The 20,855-nt window shown below is 40.2% G+C and overlaps 1 long non-coding RNA gene across 2 annotated transcripts in view; it reads left to right on the top strand.

The window, feature by feature from the left end:
• LOC144762838 (uncharacterized) overlaps window positions 1-20,855 on the top strand; it is a 65,563-nt gene that overhangs the window by 18,474 nt on the left and 26,234 nt on the right. The window contains exons 2-3 of one of the 2 annotated variants that reach the window (XR_013596150.1): window positions 2,787-2,875; window positions 20,055-20,084. The exons of the other annotated variant lie outside the window; for it this stretch is intronic. This is a non-coding gene — a long non-coding RNA (uncharacterized LOC144762838). The remainder of the gene's footprint in view (window positions 1-2,786; window positions 2,876-20,054; window positions 20,085-20,855) is intronic. 2 annotated transcript variants of the gene reach the window in all.

The following is a 20,855-nucleotide window of genomic DNA, read 5'->3' on the forward strand; positions in this document are numbered from 1 at the left end:
TGCCGTTGCACTCTCTCTCTCTCCCTCTCTCTCTCTCTCTCTCTCTCTCTCTCTCTCTCTCTCTCTCTCTCTCTCTCTCTCTCTCTCTCTCTCTCTCTCTCTCTCTCTCTCTCTCCCTCTATTTTTGCACTCCCACTCTTCCGAGTGATTAGCCCCGAAATTGGCAGACTGCCACCCCTAGCACACCACCTAATTGGCTTCAAATACCGTCAGTATTTGCAACAAAAAAAAAACTTGTCTTTAATACAATCACCCTGAGGCCGCATCGTTACCTCTCCTTTTCCGCTAGAAGTCAATGAACCAAGGTTGGGCCGTAAGGGAAAGGACAGGTAAGACGACAGAAGTTCCCTAATCTGACCCGAAATAAGGGAACTACATGTCAACGGCTCCTATGGTATAAAACAAGGACCTCAGAATACGCGACCCTCCCCTCCCCGAATTGTCGCAATACCCAAACCGGAAAAATGATCACCCCTGTTACCTCCCCTGTATCAGCCGCCCAAAACTGGAATTATGACACTACCCCCCCCATTTCCGGTTGTGAGAGATGGGTCGATTTGTGCCCTTACCACAAGTTTCCTATGTCCCTGGTTGTTTCCCATAAAACCCCTGTCCTTCCTAATTAAGTAATCGGGCTATAAAAGGTTACGTAGGACCCAGAATGATGTTTTACAAGGTTAACAGACTAGTCCAAGGTAAAGAAATCATCAAAATGAACCCCGTAGTAGTTGAAAAGCAGGATGCATCCATAGAAAGGAAATGTTTAGCCATGTTCGTCTCTCAGCAAAATACCTGTGTAGTAACTAATTGTAAAGGAAAGTCATAGTAAATCCAACAAACCCGTCACCGGTCATTCATATGCCAGTTGTAAACACTAACATAACGGGCATTTTTCATTCTTTGCCTGGAGCTGGGAGAGAAATAGACTTTTTGATTATCTTCATCTGCAAATTCACTAAAGACTGTCTTTTCAAACTTGTTTAAGGGTACTGCTGTTGGAGGAGAGAAGGACCGGATGTGGGAGCACGAGGCCCGACTGCAGACTAAGGAACACCTGCGACATTAGCCAAGGCGAGACCACGACTGAAAAGAGCTGCAGGACGAGGCACTGTTTTCGACAACATGAGAAGAAAGGGTCGACCTGATGCCCCTGCTCGATGTCCAGTGCCTGTCGACAAGTCCCCGCTCTCTGAATTCGGTCACACGCCCGCCTATTCGAAGTCTCTCGTTCCCCTAGTTTGTTCCTAATTTGGCCTTGCTCCATCCCCCTTTTCCTCTGACCTACCCTATGGACTGTTTTGTACGCTCTCCTTCCATTTGAACTTTCTGACAATCACCTCAAAGGACACAGGGCGAAAAGGACTTTTCCGACCAGAAACGCGAGGAAAGGGTCGTGCCCTGCAACGCAGAACTTAGAACAGAGCTGGACTTGTAGCTCCACCGCCGGTGCTCAACAGCGCCAACGAAAGGCAACAAAGAATAATGAGAACTCGTTAAACTTCGAACATTTGACATCCCCAATCGCCGTTTCTGCTAGACCTCATTTCTCTCCCAGCCGCCATTGTATTGATCATGCTCCAATCCGAACCTGATATATATGTAATAACCTGCCAGTATGAAATATGCTTGCTGCTCACGCTACAGAATCGTTTTTGTATTGCATTTCTATGACTTTCCTGCTAAAACAAATCGATCAAAGTTTATCAAATAGGCTCACCTCCTAAAAACTAGAAATGTTAAAATGTATTGTTTACAACTCTTTTCCTCTAGGGTTCCTACCGTTTCCTTTCTCATGCCCATCACAATAGAACCAAGTAGAAAATGAACCAGCAAGATGTCTTGAATATGTTAAAGGGAGGACTGTTGAAAATTAGTACGTTTTGGTGAACATTATCTGCGCCATCTTGCCTCTTCCCCTGATGCCACACTTTTGTCGTGCGCGCCCGCCATTTTTTTAAGATGCCCCGATCAGAACGAACCCTTTTGCATGCCGCTGGCCCCTGACATAGCCCTTCGCCTTCACTAAGCCTGCACGCTGACCACCCCCTGCTTGCACCTGCCTTGAGTCATAAACCCCTCTTCGGCGCTGCTCTGCCCCAGGCCCCCATCCTGTTCCCAGCGCGACACCTCCCTGCTTCCCTTTCATGATCTCCGGCCCTTAGATGCAAACCCCCTTTTCCCCGTGTGCCCGTTTTGTCTTCCCCGTTCCCAGGCCGACACCCAGCTCTGCCGATACCATTCCTTGCCCCTCCCCGTACAATAGAAAGCGTCCCCCATCAAAGGATCCCCGGGTTGATCAAAGCCCCCACTCCATGAGACCCGATCAAACCCCCCACATTCCGTGAATCAGCGGAATATCCAGCTGCGTGATACTCATCACCTGTTATGACTAGGGTGGGGATTTCAACTGTAAATGTGTGTGGGAACGGGCCCCAAAGGGGGATTCCGGGAATGTCTTTCCGTATATCAAAGCTTTGTCACATGTATGTAAACTATAATAAAAACCACAAACACTGTATATAAGGGGCCAGGCCTCAAACGTAAGTTAGAGCACCTCAGAACGATACCTTCTGTCCGTTTCGTTGTGTTCTCCTCCGGAGAGAATAAAAACCCTTGTTTCCTGCTTTCCAGTCTCCAGCGCCTGCCTCTTCATTGATTAAATAACTAGAGGGTCACAGAGGCAATACCGCCGGGCAAATATCGATTGTCCCCGACCCGACCCAGGTTTTTTACATCGGGAAATGTTATATTTATAGAAAATAATCGTTTGCTACATTTTCTTACAGCATTTATTACTTCCCGGTACTTCGCCGCAGCGTTTACTGCATTAACGAACAAAAAACCCTATTCTGCAATCAACTTTACCAACAACAACGTGAGTACTTGCGGACCTTTTTTATATTCATTGCTTTTAAAGCGGCGTTGTAATTGTAATACATTGACATGCAAGTATACCAGTATTATGTGCTGCAGCGTCTAGCTTGCAAAGTACGGTTTCTGAAATATACATGCATTTTTACATATTTATGCATGCACGCGTGTAAATTTGCCTACAATATTAATGCCTCCATGAATAGACCTTCACTAGACATGCCGCCCACACCGTAGCGAAGATTCATATCAAGCGGTATTTTAGTGCATTTTTTAAACATCGCATTGCAATTAAAAAATACACAATATTAATTTTATGTCAGCTAACTTGGCGCACTAAACATCCAATTCCTATATTTCTACTTATCCTTAACAATTGCATACACACCGCCAAATACGCTACGTTTAAAAAATATACATGTAGTTTTAGCTATTTATGCATGCACGCGTGTACATTTCCCTGCAATATAAATGCCTCTATAAATAGACCTTAAATAGACATACCACCCACACCCTAGCGTATTCATAGCAAGCGGTATTTTAGTACATTTGTAAACATCCCATTGCAATTTTAAAATACACAGTATTTATTATATGTCGGCATACTTTGTGCTTTACAAAGACGCTATAGTCATGGCAATGCGCAACTATAAAAAACGGCTACTCTATTAGGCTGCAAATAATTACATGCAACTAAACGTACATACGCAACGTACTACCAACTCTACTCTGCAGAATACAGTTTGCCAAACTCGCATTTTATAAACGCACACGACAGCAGATTATGTCACTGTGCTACTCAGTCTGTTCGTTAAACGTACATATGCGACCCATACCGTAGCGAATATTAGTATGAAACATAATTTTGCTGTATTTGTTGGAATTCACATTGCACCCAAAAAATAGACAGTTAAAAGATGCCAGCATACTATGTGCACTAGACTTCCGATTTCAATATTAAAAGTTACCCCGAACAACGGCAATCACACTGCCAAAGACGCTATAGTCATCGCATATCGTAACTATAAACAACAGTCAGTCTGTTTGTTGAACCTAGATATAATACCCACAGCGCAGCAACTATTGATACCAAACAATATTTGTGTATGTTTTTAAGACATTGCATTACAATCAAAAAATGCACAGTTAAAATATGTCAGCAATCTCTGTGCACTAAAACTCAATTCCTATACTCCAGGTGGCCCCTAATAACAGCATTATTAACAACTGCTAGAGAAGCTATAGTCATAGCAAATCGTAACTATAAAAAACGACTACTCTATCGAACACAAATACATATCCTAGGGTTTAGAATGTGTAGCACACAATCTAATGAAGTACACTTAACTACATATAAATAATCATACAAACACAGCGTATTGCGCTTCTTCTCTGTAAAATACACTTTTGCAAACACATTTTGTAAGTGCACTCAAAATAATGCTATACACATGCTTCTTCAATATCGGCTTTTTATCACTGCATTACTAACTAAAATGCCATTTAATGGATAGCCAACAAAACTAACATACCATGTCTAATAGTATATTTCCTCACCAAAACAAACATTTACATATTTGCATGCGATAAAAGCCTTTGTACACGTATCTAAATACGCTAACAAATCGTAAAGAAAACATTACCTAGCGACGAGATACACGCGACACTCCTTTCACAAGCACCGCCGTAACGCAATACAATTTTTACGCGCGTTAATTCGTACGTTACGTTACGTAATACAATGCTGCAATATTATTGGCTGCACCAAACGTCTATCGTAAAATACACGTACACCTGAGAAGAAAACTAGACCGTGACATTTTGAAAATAGAGTTACTGTGCAACAGTATTTTTAGAGCCGCCACCTTTTTACAATCAGCAAAAATGCAACACATACACATTAAAACATGTACGTGAAACTAAAAAGAAATAAACACGCTTAAATATTTAAAAAAAACAGATTTTTAAGTGCGACTTAACCCAGGGCCCCAAAATGCTTTCATCTGTCCCTGTGTGTTCCTGTGGATGTTTGTATGCACGATGCTGTGGTGCTTCATGCAACCTGCGATTGTATTGTATTGTATTGTATTGTATATTGGATTTGTATAGCGCCTTATCACCCAGGGGTCTCTAAGCGCTAGCAGAGAGTGAGCACCATGCTCCAAGGGGAGAAGTTAGACATTACCCCAAGCCTCCTGAAACAGCACCGTTTTTAGCTTTTTTCTGAAAGATAAAAGATTTGTTTCTTTGCGCAGGCTCTCTGGCAGTTTGTTCCATGCACTGGGAATTGTATGGGAGAAAGTGCGCCCTCCAAAGGAGGATAGTTTAAAACGTGGACAAATCAGCAGAGCAGCATCTGCTGATCGTAAATTCCTGCTTGGGGCGTATGGAACTAAACATTTCTTGATATATTTTGGAGCTTGTCCGTACAGGGCTTTATGCGTAATGCATAGGCCCTTGAATTTGGCCCGCTGTTTCACTGGCAGCCAATGGAGTTTATGGAGGAGGGGGGTAGCCTGAGTCCTTCTAGGTTTGTTGAAGATCAGTCTGGCGGCGTCGTTCATGACTATCTGAAGTCTGCTCAACAATTTTCGAGGGATATTGTCATACAAGACGTTGCCGTAATCCAGACGTGCCAGGATCAGTGCTGATACTGCTCTTCTGAGCGTGTCTACCGTCAGGATAGGGGATAATTTGCGCAGTTGTCTCATTATCCCCACACATGTGCCCACTACGGCTGAGACCTGGGCAGACATAGTAAGGCTGGCATCAATGATCAGGCCCAAGCTTTTCACTGCTTCAACTGGTATTGGGGATGGCCCTAATTCGGTAGGCCAGAGGAGATCGTACCAGGGGCTGGATGCCGTTGTGATCGCCAACACCTCGGTCTTATCGGGATTTATTTTTAATGAGTTGGTCGTCATCCAGTTCACGGTGAATTTTAAGATATTCTGCATTCTCTGGTATGCCATTGGACAATTGTCGATTTGAATAATAATCTGCGTATCGTCGGCATAGTTGTATATACTGCAGTCCATCTGGTTTAATGTTGAGATGAGGGGTTGCAGGTAGGCATTGAACAGTAAAGGTGATAATGCCGAGCCCTGAGGGAATCCGCATGTAATGCCTGCTGCCTCCGATACCAGGTTAGCCAATTGCACTCTCTGGACCCGTGACTCAAGGAAGGATGTCAGCCAGGCATGGGCGGTGCCCTGAATACCGAGATCCCACATCCGCGACAACAATAGGTCTTGCTTGACCATATCGAATGCCGCGGAGAGGTCTAACAGCACCATGGCACATGGGTTTTTCCTATCCGCTCTAAGTCTCAGGTCATCCAGCACGGAAAGCATGACCAATTCCGTGCTATGGTGGGCCCTGAACCCAGCTTGGTTGGGCTCTAATAGGGAATTATTTTCTAAATGTTGAGAGAGGGTGGGCAGTACGTGTAGTTCCAAGATTTTTGCTAGGAACGGTAGTTGTGAGATGGGCCTGTAATTTTTTAAGATCTTGGTATCAGCCCCTGCCTATTTCAAAAGGGGTATCATGCGGGCCTCCTTAAAGTTGGATGGAACCTGTCCAGTTGTAAGTGAACTATTCAGGAGTGATAGTATGTCGTCCTCCAGCCCTAACCATGCTTGTTTAAAAACCCTTGGAGGACATGGGTCCGTCGGTGAACCTGATTTAACTCGGCCCATCACTGTTCTATCAGTTTCCTTAGTAAGTAAGGGTATTGAGATAAGGGGCTGGGTGACTGTTGGGGTAGTTTTTGTCGGAATATCGGGACAGTCCAGTCTGGGGGTCGTCTTAATTTCGGATAAAAGATCAGTTATCTTAGTAGTAAAAAAAGACTGACATTTTTGGCAGTCTTCTTGTGAGGAGGGGGGCTGTTCCTTCTTTTTCCTCAATTCCGACAGGACCTTAAAAATTTCTTTCTGGGGATTGGAAGAGGTTGCGATTCTGTCTTCATAAAACTCAGCTTTCCTAGCCCTAATAGCTTGTTTATATATAGTTAGCTCTTTGGCATATAAGGTTTGACTGTCGGAATCATACCCCTTGCGCCAGGCTCTCTCTGTCCAACGCAGGGAGCGTTTCAAGAGCCTTAGTGCCTCATTGAACCATGGTGCACTTTTCTCCTTATCTCCAATTTTGACCCTTCGTGCAGGTGCCACCACCTCAATGACGCTTTCTAATTTTCGTGATAGTTTGAGACTGGCTGTCTCAGTGTCATCCTCTGGTTGTCTATTAAGGTGAGGTGGTAGTCTATCTAAAGTGGAGATAAGTGTGTCAGTGTTGATTGTTTTCCACCTTCTCACGACCTGCCACTCAGCGTGGGTGGGGCGCTTTGCCCTGGAAATACTATTCTACCCTGCAACAGGTGGTGATCCGACCATATGCATGGCGATATAGTAATGGGGCCTAGCATTGGGACTGACGTCCAGATCAGGTCCAGTGTATGACCTTTCTCATGAGTCGGACCAGTCACCCTCTGGATTAGGTCTAACGAAGTCAAGGCCTCATCTAGTTGTTTTGACAGAGCGTCTTTAGGGGATTCCTCCCAATGAAGGTTAAAATCTCCCATGACCATGAGACCCTCATACCTAGTTCGTAGTTGGGGGGTAGTGCTGCTACCAAGTCGGGCATGGACGAGTCTTCTAGCCAGGTTTCCGTAACCCCCAAGACATCTAGGTTATCTTCTTGGAGCAGGGAGAACACTTCCAGATTGTGTTTTTGGAGGGAACGTGTATTAAGCAGAGCGATGCTCTGTGATGTTACTTTTCCAGATTCCCTCCTCAAGTTAGTTTTGTTTGTAGGTGGCTTAGCTGTATTTTTCAGCAGTCTTTCCTGCTTCAGTGTATCCAATATGCATGGGCATAGAAGACTGGTGTTCTTATTTAGTGCGAGCAGGGATTCCCTGGAATAATGAAGCCCTGGGCCAGGGATTGTGGCCCCTGGACCCGGCCGTACGTGGATGGGCGTAGACGGGCCTTACTCTGACGCGACTCCGGCGCGAGTCAGGCGCGTCCGCTGTGCGCGTTCGCTGCGCGAAGGCATGTCCATCCCCTTTTATGTGCGACTAGAGCGCACTCGATCCTACCCCACACACAAGATGGCCGCCGCTAATTTAATGCTCGGGACCGGCTCCACAGAGTCAATACTCGGCTGGGAGTGGTCCTGGGCTGCGGTAAAGAGGGGGAGCAAGGTAGTCTACTCTATAAAATACACTTTTGCAAACACATTTTGTAAGGGCACTCAAAATAATGCTATACACATGCTTCTTCAATATCGGCTTTTCATCACTGCATTACTAACTTAAATGCCATTTAATGGATAGCCAACAAAACTAACATACCATGTCTAACAGTACATTTCGTCACTAAAACAAACATTTACATATTTGCATGCGATAAAAGCCCTTGTACACGTATCTAAATACGCTAACAAATCGTAAAGAAAACATTACCTAGCGACGAGATACACGGGACACTCCTTTCACAAGCACTGCCGTAACGCAATACAATTTTTACGCGCGTTAATTCGTACGTTACGTTACGTAATGCAATGCTGCAATATTATTGGCTGCACCAAACGTCTATCGTAAAATACACGTACACCTGAGAAGAAAACTAGACCGTGACATTTTGAAAATAGAGTTACTGTGCAACAGTATTTTTAGAGCTGCCATTTTATGTAACCTTTTTACAATCAGCAAAAATGCAACACATACACATTAAAACATGCACGAGAAACTAAAAAGAAATAAACATGCTTAAATAGTTAAAAAACAGATTTTAAGTGCGACTTAACCCAGGGCCCCAACATTCTTTAAGCTGTCCCTGTGTGTGCCTGTGGATGTTTGTATGCACGATGCTGTTGTGCTTCATGCAACCTGCTATCTTCATCACACTTCATGTTCCATTATTACAACGTGCTAAGTGTCTGCCTTACTAGGCCAAAGAACCATTGAATATGTAAATAAGTTAGAGTTAGATATAGATTGCAGCGCAACAAACTCCTCCTTCGGCTATCTGCTGTCTTTTTTTTATCAAAAATGTCATAAGACTGTATTTTGTTGGTTTTTTTCGAGCGACTGGCAAGGCCTTCTATCAAAATATTGGCTGCATTTTGGGCCTCTTTTTATTTTACTTTGCAAATGTCTTCTCAAGTTTTACTGTTTCAGTGATGTTAGGTAAAATACAGCTTTCAAATTATACGACTCAACACTGTTCTAGCAAAGATTACAAAGGATTAACTTGCTGCCGTTTCAATGCACTCGGAGATTTTGCTGGTGGGGAGGTAAAATAAAAGCTATACGTATAGTAATGCGTTGGTGTTAAGTCACTAATGTACGGACGGGACACTTATTTGCTAATAATTAAAAGTGTGCAATTAATACTGCTTCTGTTCCCTTTTTTAATCGTATTTAAAAAGGCTTCATTTTTTCCCCATGCGACTGACAAATACTACCATCCAAATATTGGCTAGATTTTTGGACCTCTTTATTTTGCTTTGCAAATATCTTCCCGTGTTTTGCTGTCCTAATAATGTACTGTAAAATACAGCTTTTGAATTACACACAGTGCTTCTGTTCCCTTTTTTAATCATATTTAAAAAGGCTGCATTTTTTTCCCCATACGACTGACAAATACTACCATCCAAATATTGGGTAGATTTTTGGACCTCTTTATTTTGCTTTGCAAATATCTTATCGTGTTTTGCTGTACCAATAATGTTCTGTAAAATACAGCTTTTGAATTACATGCCTCACCATAGTTCTAGCAAAGATTAAAGAGGATTAACTTGCTGCCGTTTCAATGCACTCGGACATTTTGCTGTCGGGGACATCAAATAAAAGCTATACGTACAGTAATGAGTTAATGTTAAGTCACTAATATACGAATGCGCGCAGTTATTTGCTAATAATTGGAGGCGTGGAATTAATACTGCTTTTGTTGCCTTTTTTAATCGGGTTTAATAAGAGTGCATTTTTTCCCCATGCAACTGACAAATCCTGGTACCAAAATATTGGCAGTATTTTTGGGCCTCTTTATTTTGCATTGCTAATCTCTTCTCGTGTTTTGCTGTACCAATAATGTTTAATAAAATACACCTTTCAAATTACACGCCTCACTACAGTTCTAGCAAAAATTAAAGAAGATTCACTTGCTGCCGTTTCAATGCACTCGGACATTTTGCTGTCGGGGAGATACAATAAAAGCTATACGTACAGTAATAAGTTCATTTGAAGTCACTAATATACGGATGCGCGCAGTTATTTGCTAATAATTGGAGACCTGCAATTAATACCTCGTTGTTTTTATTTTAAACACTCCTCCCATGTACATCTAATTTTAACTGCGCTTGGCTCAAGTAATTATATTACCAAGTGCATTTGGGTTATGGGCAGACAGCAGCCCTTTGTCACCTGTGCAAACAATCTCGCTAGCCCCGCACAACACATTGCCATACCAGAGTTTGTAGGCATGGCTAGAAACGGCCTTTCTAGTTTGGGCAGTCTAGTCTGGTAGTTTGGGAGTAGCTGTGAAATAACTGAAAAAACAAAATAACTTACCTTACACGAGGCGATACAGCAAACAAACGCGACAATCATAGTCATAGCAAATCACAAATATAAAAAACATGCTACTTTATCATGGCACAAATACATTTAGTCATCTACAACATCTAGGATGTGTAGAACAGGTACTCTCAATATACAAACTAATTTACTACAATGCACACGTATAAATTTGCCTACAATAAAAATGCCTCCATAAATAGACCTTCGATCTGAACTATAAAATAGACATTGTAGCCTACAAAGTGTGTTTTCGAAATAATACATACAATTTCTGGTAAAAATGCATAGACGCGTGTACATTTACTTACAATAAAAATACATACGCTAATAGGCCTTCAATATAAACTCCAAAATACACATTAGCTAAGCAACTATATTAAAATTGCGCCTAGGACATACAATGTATTTGCCAATTTATAACACAACAAAATATGTCACTGTGGCATTTAGTCTGTTCGCTAACGTTACATATGCCACCCATACCATAGCAAATATTACTATTAAACTGTATTTTGCTGTATTTTTGCAACTTTGCATTGCGACCAAGAAATACACAATTAAAAGATGCGAACATACTGTGTACGCTAAACATCCAATTTCAATATTCGAAGTTACCTCTAACAACGGCAGTCACACTACGAAAGACGCTATAGTCATGGCAAATAGCAACTATAAAAAACACTTAATTTATTCGTTAAACCTAGATATGCCAGCCACATCATAGCAAATATTCATACGAACAAATTTTTTTTGTACGTTTTTTTAAAGATTGCATTGCAAGCAAAAAAGACATACTTAAAATATGTCAGCAAGCTGTGTACACTAAACATCATTTTCTAGACTACCCCTAATAACGGCATATACACTGCTAAAAAAGCTATAGTCTTAGCGAATTGCAAATACGAAAACAACTACTCTATCTAGCCACAAATAAATTTCCTAGTCTGCAGGGCTTAGAATGTGTAGCAGACATTTTAATGGCATATGTTTAGTTTAAACAAAAAAAAAAGCATACAAGCATAGCGTATTGTACCTGCCCTCTGTAAAATGAACTTTTGCAAACACACATTTTGTAAGCGCACTAAAATAATGCCATATGCATGTTTCTCCCAAAACAGCTTTTAGTTAATACCTTACTAACTTAAATGCAATTTAATTAATAGCCAACAAAACTAGCACGCCATGCCTAACAGTACATTTCCTTACTAAAACAAACATTTACTTATTTACAACCGAAACAAACATTCACACATGCATATAAATAAGGCGAAAATTCTAAAGAAATACATTACCTAGGAACGAGGCACACGCCGGGAACACGCGACACTCCTTTCACAAGCACCGCCGTAACACAATACAATTTTTACGCGCATCAATTAGCACGTTACGTTACGTAATGCAATGCTGCAATATTATTGGCTGCGGCAAATGTCTATCAATAAATACACGTACAGCTGAAAAAAAACTAGAACGCCACATTTCAAAAATAGAATTGCCGTTCAATAGTATTTTTATAGCCGCCATTTTATGTAACCTTTCTACAATGTGCTAACATGTAACACATACACATAAAAACATGCATGGGGATTAAATACCAGAAAAACACGCTAAAATAGGAACAAAAACAAAATTTTAGATAAAACTCCAGCTACGATATACTGTTTATCAGCTATCTTTATTACATATGCTCTTGCACTTTCTCTTAATATATCGTTTACAGATCAGTGTAACAAAAAATTTAAGCAAACGTTATTTGTTATTCGCGAAAGAATGTCTTTTATGTTGCCATGCATGTCCACTTGACATTGTATTACAGATTCAAAGCTGTTCCAATCAGTGGCCCCCAAAATTACCTTTAGCCCAGGGCCCCGAAATTCCTTTAGCTGTTCCTGTGCGTACCTATGAATGTTTGTATGCACAATGCTGGTGTGTTTCATGGAAGCCTATGATCTTCATTACACTTCATATTCATTATTACAGTCTGCTAAGTCTCTGTCTTACTAGACAAAAGCACTATTACATATGTAAATATGTTATCATTACATATAAATTGAACCGCACCAAACTACTCTTTGAACCATCTGCTTCTGTTGCCTTTTTTCGTGTGGGGAGTCTGAATAATACTTGTGGAGTTAGTGTACACGTAAGTTAGGAGCTGGTAGGTTCAAGTTCGAACAAGGTTGATTTGTTGAGAGATGTAAATACCTCTCGAAGTTTGAGCACAGATTTTGGCCTTACACTATGTCACGCAAAACTAATCAAACATGGGTCATCATCTATCATGACCGTGTTTTCTTCTGCAGTTTACTTTAGGCACCTGGCAAAGATGTTCTTGAGAGCTATATGTGGGAAAGCCGAGGACAGCGGACACCCTTTATTCAGTACAGATCACATGACCCTTCAGGACCAACTAGGGTTCGAACGATATAGCTAAATATATTAATTAAACAGTTTTTATAATGCAGACTAAACAAAGTGGTGTTAGTGCGCTTTACAGATCACAGGAAACAGCAATTAGCAAGCCCCACCAATTTAAGAAGAATTTCATAGTTACACACATAAGGAAAACAAACACAGGTGTGCAGAAAAAACTATTACTGAACACACAGGAATCCGTAATTTATAGGATGAATGTTATCTTAGTGTAGCTATGACCAAAAATTGTGGGGCTAGAGAACCTCTAGTTCCATCCCTCAGTTGGCACACACATTCACGATGTTCCTTTCGTGAAAGAAAACTACTTCCATTCAAAGTTCATTTTACATCTTGTGCATTTATTTAATGTTCATTGGTGTGATATATATTTCAGTTATTTCTTTTTCAAGTTCAAACAAATCCATTTATAAATCGGGCATGATTATTCTCCACATATCCAATGCATTTCGAGCATTATTGGCATGCTCTTCATCAGGGAAATAGACTCTCATACGTGACAGCACAGGGTGACGTTGGTCATAGTTGCGACGTCGCAGGACACTCGACGCCTCCTTGTTGTGCACCACCAAAGTGTATACCATAGATCACCAGTTGACTAAACTAAATAGCAGTGCATCTATCCAAACAGAACTATATCATCTTAGTGTAGCTGCCATACAACAGATGACTTTTTTTAGCTTTACTGAAGGCAAGCAGTTTTAATACAATTCTCAAGTGACTGGACAGAGATTTGTAAAGACTATGAATTTCGGTGCATGCTTTCTACATAGGGAGTGTTTTCAAGCACGTAGCCATCTATACCAGACATTGTATTTACAATTAAATATCCACTCCCAAAGCAGGCTGAGTATGCCTTTTGGAATGAGCATCATATTTTTAGACCAATGCCTACCAGACAGCATAGCTGCCTGGTTTGCAAAGACTTCTTTGGATCATTTGAACTGTTTCTCTAGAAATATATGCCACCCATTTCTTTTCATTGGCTTGTTGTTTTTGTGACTCACAGTTGCTTGCTTTTCATTTCCTGGCTTTATTTGTTTTAGGCTGACCAGTATGTCTTTTTCTTCACATGAAGCATAGATTGTTTACTGTCTTCTTCAATCAGTGCTTACTTTCAGCGAACAGACCATTGCATTTTTTTCATATATTGTCACATTTTCTGTGCATTCAATGACACTGATCAAATATCGGCCTATGTTCTCCAAGGGAGTTTGGCATTTACTTTTCTTTCTTTGACTTCAAAGATTTATGTGACGATCATGATGAGTACTGGGTGTGTGCTAGAAGAAGGCTGTATGATGCTATTATTTCCTAGCAAACAATTACATTTAAATGCCTGTGAATTGGCTGTGCGAGTGTTTCAGAATATATCAGAAGTAGAGAAGCACTAATTAAACAAACTTCCTTCTATGCTATGCCACTTTGATGTACACCACTCTAGGCCACATCATTTCACGCCACTTTACACCATCCCACAACAGTCTACTCTGCTCCACTCTATGCAACTGTATGCCATTCTACTCCTCTCCACTTTACGCTATATCAGTCTTCGCCACTCAGCTTTATGCTATTCCTCTTTATACCATTAAACTCTATACCACTCCACTCTATGACATATTACTCAATTATACGTCACTTTACTCTACTTCACTCTATAGCACTCCACTATATGCCACTCTATGCCACTCCACTCTAACCTACTTCACTGTACAACGCTACACTCTACACTACTCTATCACACTCTACTCCATTCTACTCTACTCCATTCTACTTTACTACACTCTATCACACTCTACTGCACTCTGGCACACTCTAGCCCACTGCACTCTATGCTACTTCACTCTAGGCCACTCTATTCCAGTCTGTGGCACTCCATCCCACAACACTCCACTCAACGATACTCCTCAAGATGCTGATGACATGATGAGAACTCTGACTATCTTAAAAAGAATTTAATCAGATGAACTCCTTCCCGGCTATTTTGGTCCTCTTCAGCAGTCAACCTTATAGTACCCAAATAAAAAAAAAATCTGCTGTGGTAGGAGAAGCTTTATCTATGGATTTACCAAATGGCAAGAACGCCTTACATCTATGCTTAAAGAATAGTCCATTCAGTCCTCTTTTACGATAAATTTCAAAACATTTTAACGTATAACTAATGCCGAAACTCTTCAACACTCAAGCGCTTTACAGAAATCATTTTCAGGTTTCAGGTTTTAAAGTCTTTATTTCGATATCAAAATCATAAAAGACGATATTAAAACACATTTCATTATAATTACATTATTTTTAAAAAACACTAACGCCATTGTTTAAAAAGTTATTAAACATACAGAAATACAAGACAAACCTGACCACAGCATATTAAAATTTATGAAACAAACAGAAAATGCAGGGAACATACCTCAGACTGTATACAGTATTACAGAATTAGTTGGGGGTAATGTAAATGATCCTTTGTAAGGATTTATGAAGCCCTGATATGTTGTCTACTTCTTGCCCTAATGGCCCAGGCCCACCCTAAGAATTTGGCTACACTCACCACGATCATTTCTGAGGTATTGGTTTTTAAAACCTGAATAGCCTCCGAGGACCTTCTGAAAGGGAGGTGCTGGAACAGAGGTTTTAGCCATTTGGTACGGGGCACTGAATAGATCGGGCAGGCGAACAGGAAATGGCCCTCTGTTTCTTTATAGCTTGTACAACAACTACAAAATTCGGTTGTTCCGTTAGCCCATTTTTTTGTAAAGGAGTTCAAGGGCAGTGATCCTACCCGAAACTGATGGTAAAGCTTCTTGTCCAGCTGTTTCGTAATAATGTCCCAGTAGATCTCACGGGATGGATCCAACTTAATAGTTAGGAATCTCCCCGTGAGACCAACAGAGCTGGAGGCAGTTATTAATGATAAGCGGGCCGAGGCCCAATACAATGACTTGAAATCCTGTTTGGATGGGAAAGCATTAGTGCTAGGGGAAATCCACAAATGTTCTAAACCCATTTCAATCAAGATGGTTTTTACGCTTTTTAGCCAGGGGATTCTCCCCGATCCCCCAATTGACCTAACTTCGGCCAGTTCCCTAGCAAAAAGGATAAGGTCAGGGGATGTCCATAAACGCCTCCAGAAGGCCACCAGTCTAAACCTAGCCATCTCATTGATAGGGTTACATCCCATATCCAAACACAGGGGTATAGAAGGTGAAGATTGGGGTAGCCCAATCAAGCCCCTTAAGAACTTACACTGGGTTCTGAATAGGCTGGAGAGATCAATATAGCCCCAGAGATCAGCACCATATAAAATTGCGGTGTTGATCTTGGTGTCATAAATTTTTAATGCTGGGGAAACACGTTTGGTAATTGATCTCCTTTGCTCACTCAGAAGGCAACCAGTGAGTCGGGCAAACTTGAGCTGTTGGGCACTGACCTGATCTTTCCAACCCAGACGACGGTCCAGGGTAACCCCCAGGTACGTCATGGTTTCAACTTGTTCCAGGTTAACTCCACTCAGGCTTACGGAGCTCCGGACAAAATGTCTCCTATTGAGGACCATGAACTTGGTTTTACCAACGTTTACCTTAAGGTCATTAATGGCACAAAACTCCTCGAAGCGGTCCAGCGCCCGCTGGAGTCCGCTACGTGTTTTCGAGAGGAGCAGAGTGTCATCGGCAAAGATAAGCATTGGAAACGTCAACCCTGCCAACAAAGGGGCGTCAGTGGGGGTATCTGCAAAGAACTTGACCACTTGATCAATAAAAAGCAGAAAAAGTGTTGGGGCCAGGACGCAGCCCTGGCGAACACCACGGGTCACGGGAAAGGATTTTGATACTTGTCCCTGGCCTCCCCATCTCACCCTAGCATAATTATCCTCATGCATTTTAACTATCAGAAATCATTTTCATTTCATTTTCTTTTAATTTACCAACGCATTATACCACTCCAAAGAACTCAATGCCATTCTATGCTACTCTACAACATTCTGTATAACTCTATACAACCCTACACAACTCCATAATACTCTGTACCACTTTACTCCACTCTACACTACTCCACACCACACCATCCCATACTGTGCTATTTACTCTACTCTATGCTACGCCACTTCACTCTATGACACTTTACTCCACTCTATCACACTCCACATGCCACAACTCTACTCTATGCCACTTTACTCTATGACACTGTACTGCGCTCTGCACCACTCCATTTTATAAACTTTTACACTACTCTATGCCACTCTACTCAATGCCACTCCACTCTATGTCACTCGGCTCTCTGCCACTCTACATACTCTACACCACTCCACCCTACGACACTTTACTTCAAATTATAAGACTACATTCAGCCCATAACACTTTAGTCTACTCTATTACACTCTACTTCATAAACATTGATGCCCTTCCACTCTACTTAACTCTATGATAATATACTTCATTCTATAGCACTTCACTCAACACCACTCCACTCTACCACCCTTAATAATGCTCCAGTCTACTCTCCTCAACACTAAAGGGGGGGAGTACCCTCTGTAAGCATGTCACCCCAGACATTGATACACCCACACTGTAATGTACACATGTAATTACTAACTTGCTAAATAGACAACAAGGAGACTTGCACACATTCAAATTCCACACACTCCTAGCTTATTACGAATTCTGCAATCTTCACCTCTTACGTATATAATTATAGCACTGTACACATGCTCTCCGCTGCGTCACTAATGTGTAGCTCAAATTTTACATGCATGCACATTGTACTGTATTACTATTATTTATAATGATGTATTTTTTGCAAGTATAGCTATGCGTCCTAAGTACTATGGTAATAAATTGCCGTTCATGCTACATTAACATAACACAACATGATGCAAGGGTGTAATTACTAGCTTACTAAATTAACAGCCGAAAGTGTTATGTACTTTCAAACGTCACCCACTCCTAGCTTATTACAAATTATGCAATTTTGGGCAATTATATATATTTTTTTTACAAAATAAATGATAACAGAATGTCATTGCCAGGTCCCTCTAAATAGCTTAGAAAGGTAAAACTTGAGGGGGGCAATGCAGGACAGACTATTTGATTTTTCATGCACTCTCTCTCTTGTTCTCTCTGTATTGCAAACTCTCACAAACATTCTTACTGTCACCAATATCTTTTTACACTCTTACTCTTGTATTCTCTCTTGAATACTCTCTGTCTCACTATCACTCTCTCTGCACTACTTCACTAGTATTCTCTCTATATTCTTCTCTATGTCACACTTTCTCAGTCACATTCTTTTGCTCACACTCTCTCACATTCTTTCTTTATAAACTTTAGTATACATGCACTCCAAAGTCTATTGTACACTGTCTGCTGACTTTAAGCTCTATCTTAATAGCACTGTGAATGCCCTGGGAACTACATCATTATAACACTGTACATATGCTCTCAGTTCTATCATAGTGCTATACATACATTCTAAACTCTATCAAAGTGATGCTATACATGCACTCTAAGCCTATGAATGTAGCACTATACATGCACTCCAAGTTCTATTGTACCACTGTCTATGCAGTCTAAGCTCTTTCTAAAAAGCACTCTGCATGCCCTCTTAGATATATCATTATAACGCTGTATACATACTCTCTAATGCATCATCAACATGTTGCACAAATGTTACATGCATGGCCATTCTGCTGTATTAATATTGTTTGTAGTAATATAATTTTGCAAGCATAACTGTATGTGATAAGTACTGTGCTAAGAAATTGAGATTCATGCTATATTCACACCTACACCATGATTAAGGGATCCACAGCACTTACGGACTTTTAAATCCTAACAACTCCCAGTTTATTACAAATTGTATGATCCTGGCCTATTAGCTATATCATTATAGCATTGTACACGTGTTGTCTGCTGCGTTGCAAATGTATTGCAGAAATGTTACAAGCATATACATTTTCCTGTAATAATATTAGTTATAATAATATATTTTGCAAGCTAAACTGTGCATACTAAATGCTGTACTGAAACATTGCAGTTCATTCTACATTCACACCACACCATAATGCAGGAGTGTAATTACTAACTTATTAAATAAACAGCCAGGAAACTTACAAAAGTTCAAATCCCACCCACTCCAAGCTTATTAAAAATTCTGAAATCCTTAGCTCTTACCTATATTATCATAGCACTGTACACGTGCTCACCAGTATGTCACCAATGTGTTGCACAAGTTTTAAATGAATGCGCATTGTCCTTTATTACTATTATTTATAATAATATATTTTGCAAGCATAACTGTACATGCTAGGTGCTCTGTTAATACATTGCACTTCATGCTATATTAACACAACAACATCATGATACAGGGGTGTGATTACTAACTTACTAAATACATAAAAAATGATAGCGAATTGTTATTGCCAGGTCCCCCTACATAGTTTAGGAATTGAGAACAACAGGGAAGCAATACAGAGACACTATTTTCTCTTTCATGTACTCTCTCTTATACTGTCTCTCTTGTTCACTCTATGTTACAATTTCTCACAAACATTCTCTCTCTCACCATTATCTCTTTACACTCTTACTCTTGTACTCTCTCTCACATACTCTGTGTGTCACTATCACTCTCTCTCCACTACTACACTCATATTCTATCTAGTTTCTTCTACATCTCATACTCTCTCACTCTCATTCTTTTGCTTGCACTCTCTCACATACTTTATTTGTACACTCTAGTGTACATGCACTCTAAGTTCTATTATAGCACTGTCTGTACACTCCTACCTGTATTTTAATAGCACTGTACATGCCCTGTCTGCCATATCATTATACTGCTCTACACATGCTCTCAGTTTTATCATATTGCTATACATGTATTCTAAGCTCTATCGATGTAGTGCTGTTCATGCACTGTAATCCTATCAATGTAACGCTATACATGCAATTAAGTTCTATCATAGCGCTGTCTGTGCGCTCTAAGCTCTTTCTAGATAGCAGTATGCATGCTCTCTTAGTTATATCAGTATAGCACTGTCCACATGCTCTCCACTGCATCACCAATTTGTTGCACAATTTCTTTATACATGCATGTTGTACTGTATGTTGCTGTATAACAACAAATTATATAAATACACGTATAAACAAAAACTTTAATGACACATTCATTTGTCTTACAGGTTCTTCAAACAGAAGAAGCTACCAACAAGGTAAACAACTTTTATTATAATAAATGAATGTCATTTACAAGTCATTATATATATATACATTCTTGAGTTGCTTTTGCTATTTTATGTTAGCCATACTATATAACACACAGTACTAGTAACACATTACTTTTAATGCATATTACAATACAACATTAATATATCGTACACATACCTATATGCATTAACACTTACAAAATTACATATAAAAAGTAATATTGATACACTTAACAAGTACAATTAAGGAGTAATACTTTAATACAGTATCTTATATAAACATATTAAAATGCATAACGTCATACAAGCTCAATACCATCAAGGACATGAATATTTTTCAACAAATTCAAGAGGTAAACAATGCTTACCAAATAGTATGTTGCTATTATTCACAACCACAATAAAGTAGCACATATATGGGATGCAGAAGATTTACATTATATAATGGACCTTGGAGATGCATTATATATACAAATGCACTCTATTAATAAACAAGATTTTATGCATCCTGATCTACCAAAATATATCACACATGGAAATGATGTATATTCAATTAGACTTGGGCAACCTTACTATGGTAACATATTTACACGTTTTGATTTATTATATCCAGACATACAGGAAGCATTAAATGTATCAATAACACATTCTGGAGTCTTACTTTGCATGGATATGTATGTTATTTCTATCTTTAAAAATGACGATAGCTATTTTATTTTTGATTCACATAGTCGAGATAACACTGGGAGGCCACATCCAAATGGCACATGTGTAGTG

Source organism: Lissotriton helveticus, chromosome 6, assembly GCF_964261635.1.
Source record: "Lissotriton helveticus chromosome 6, aLisHel1.1, whole genome shotgun sequence".
Lineage (NCBI taxonomy): Eukaryota > Metazoa > Chordata > Amphibia > Caudata > Salamandridae > Lissotriton > Lissotriton helveticus.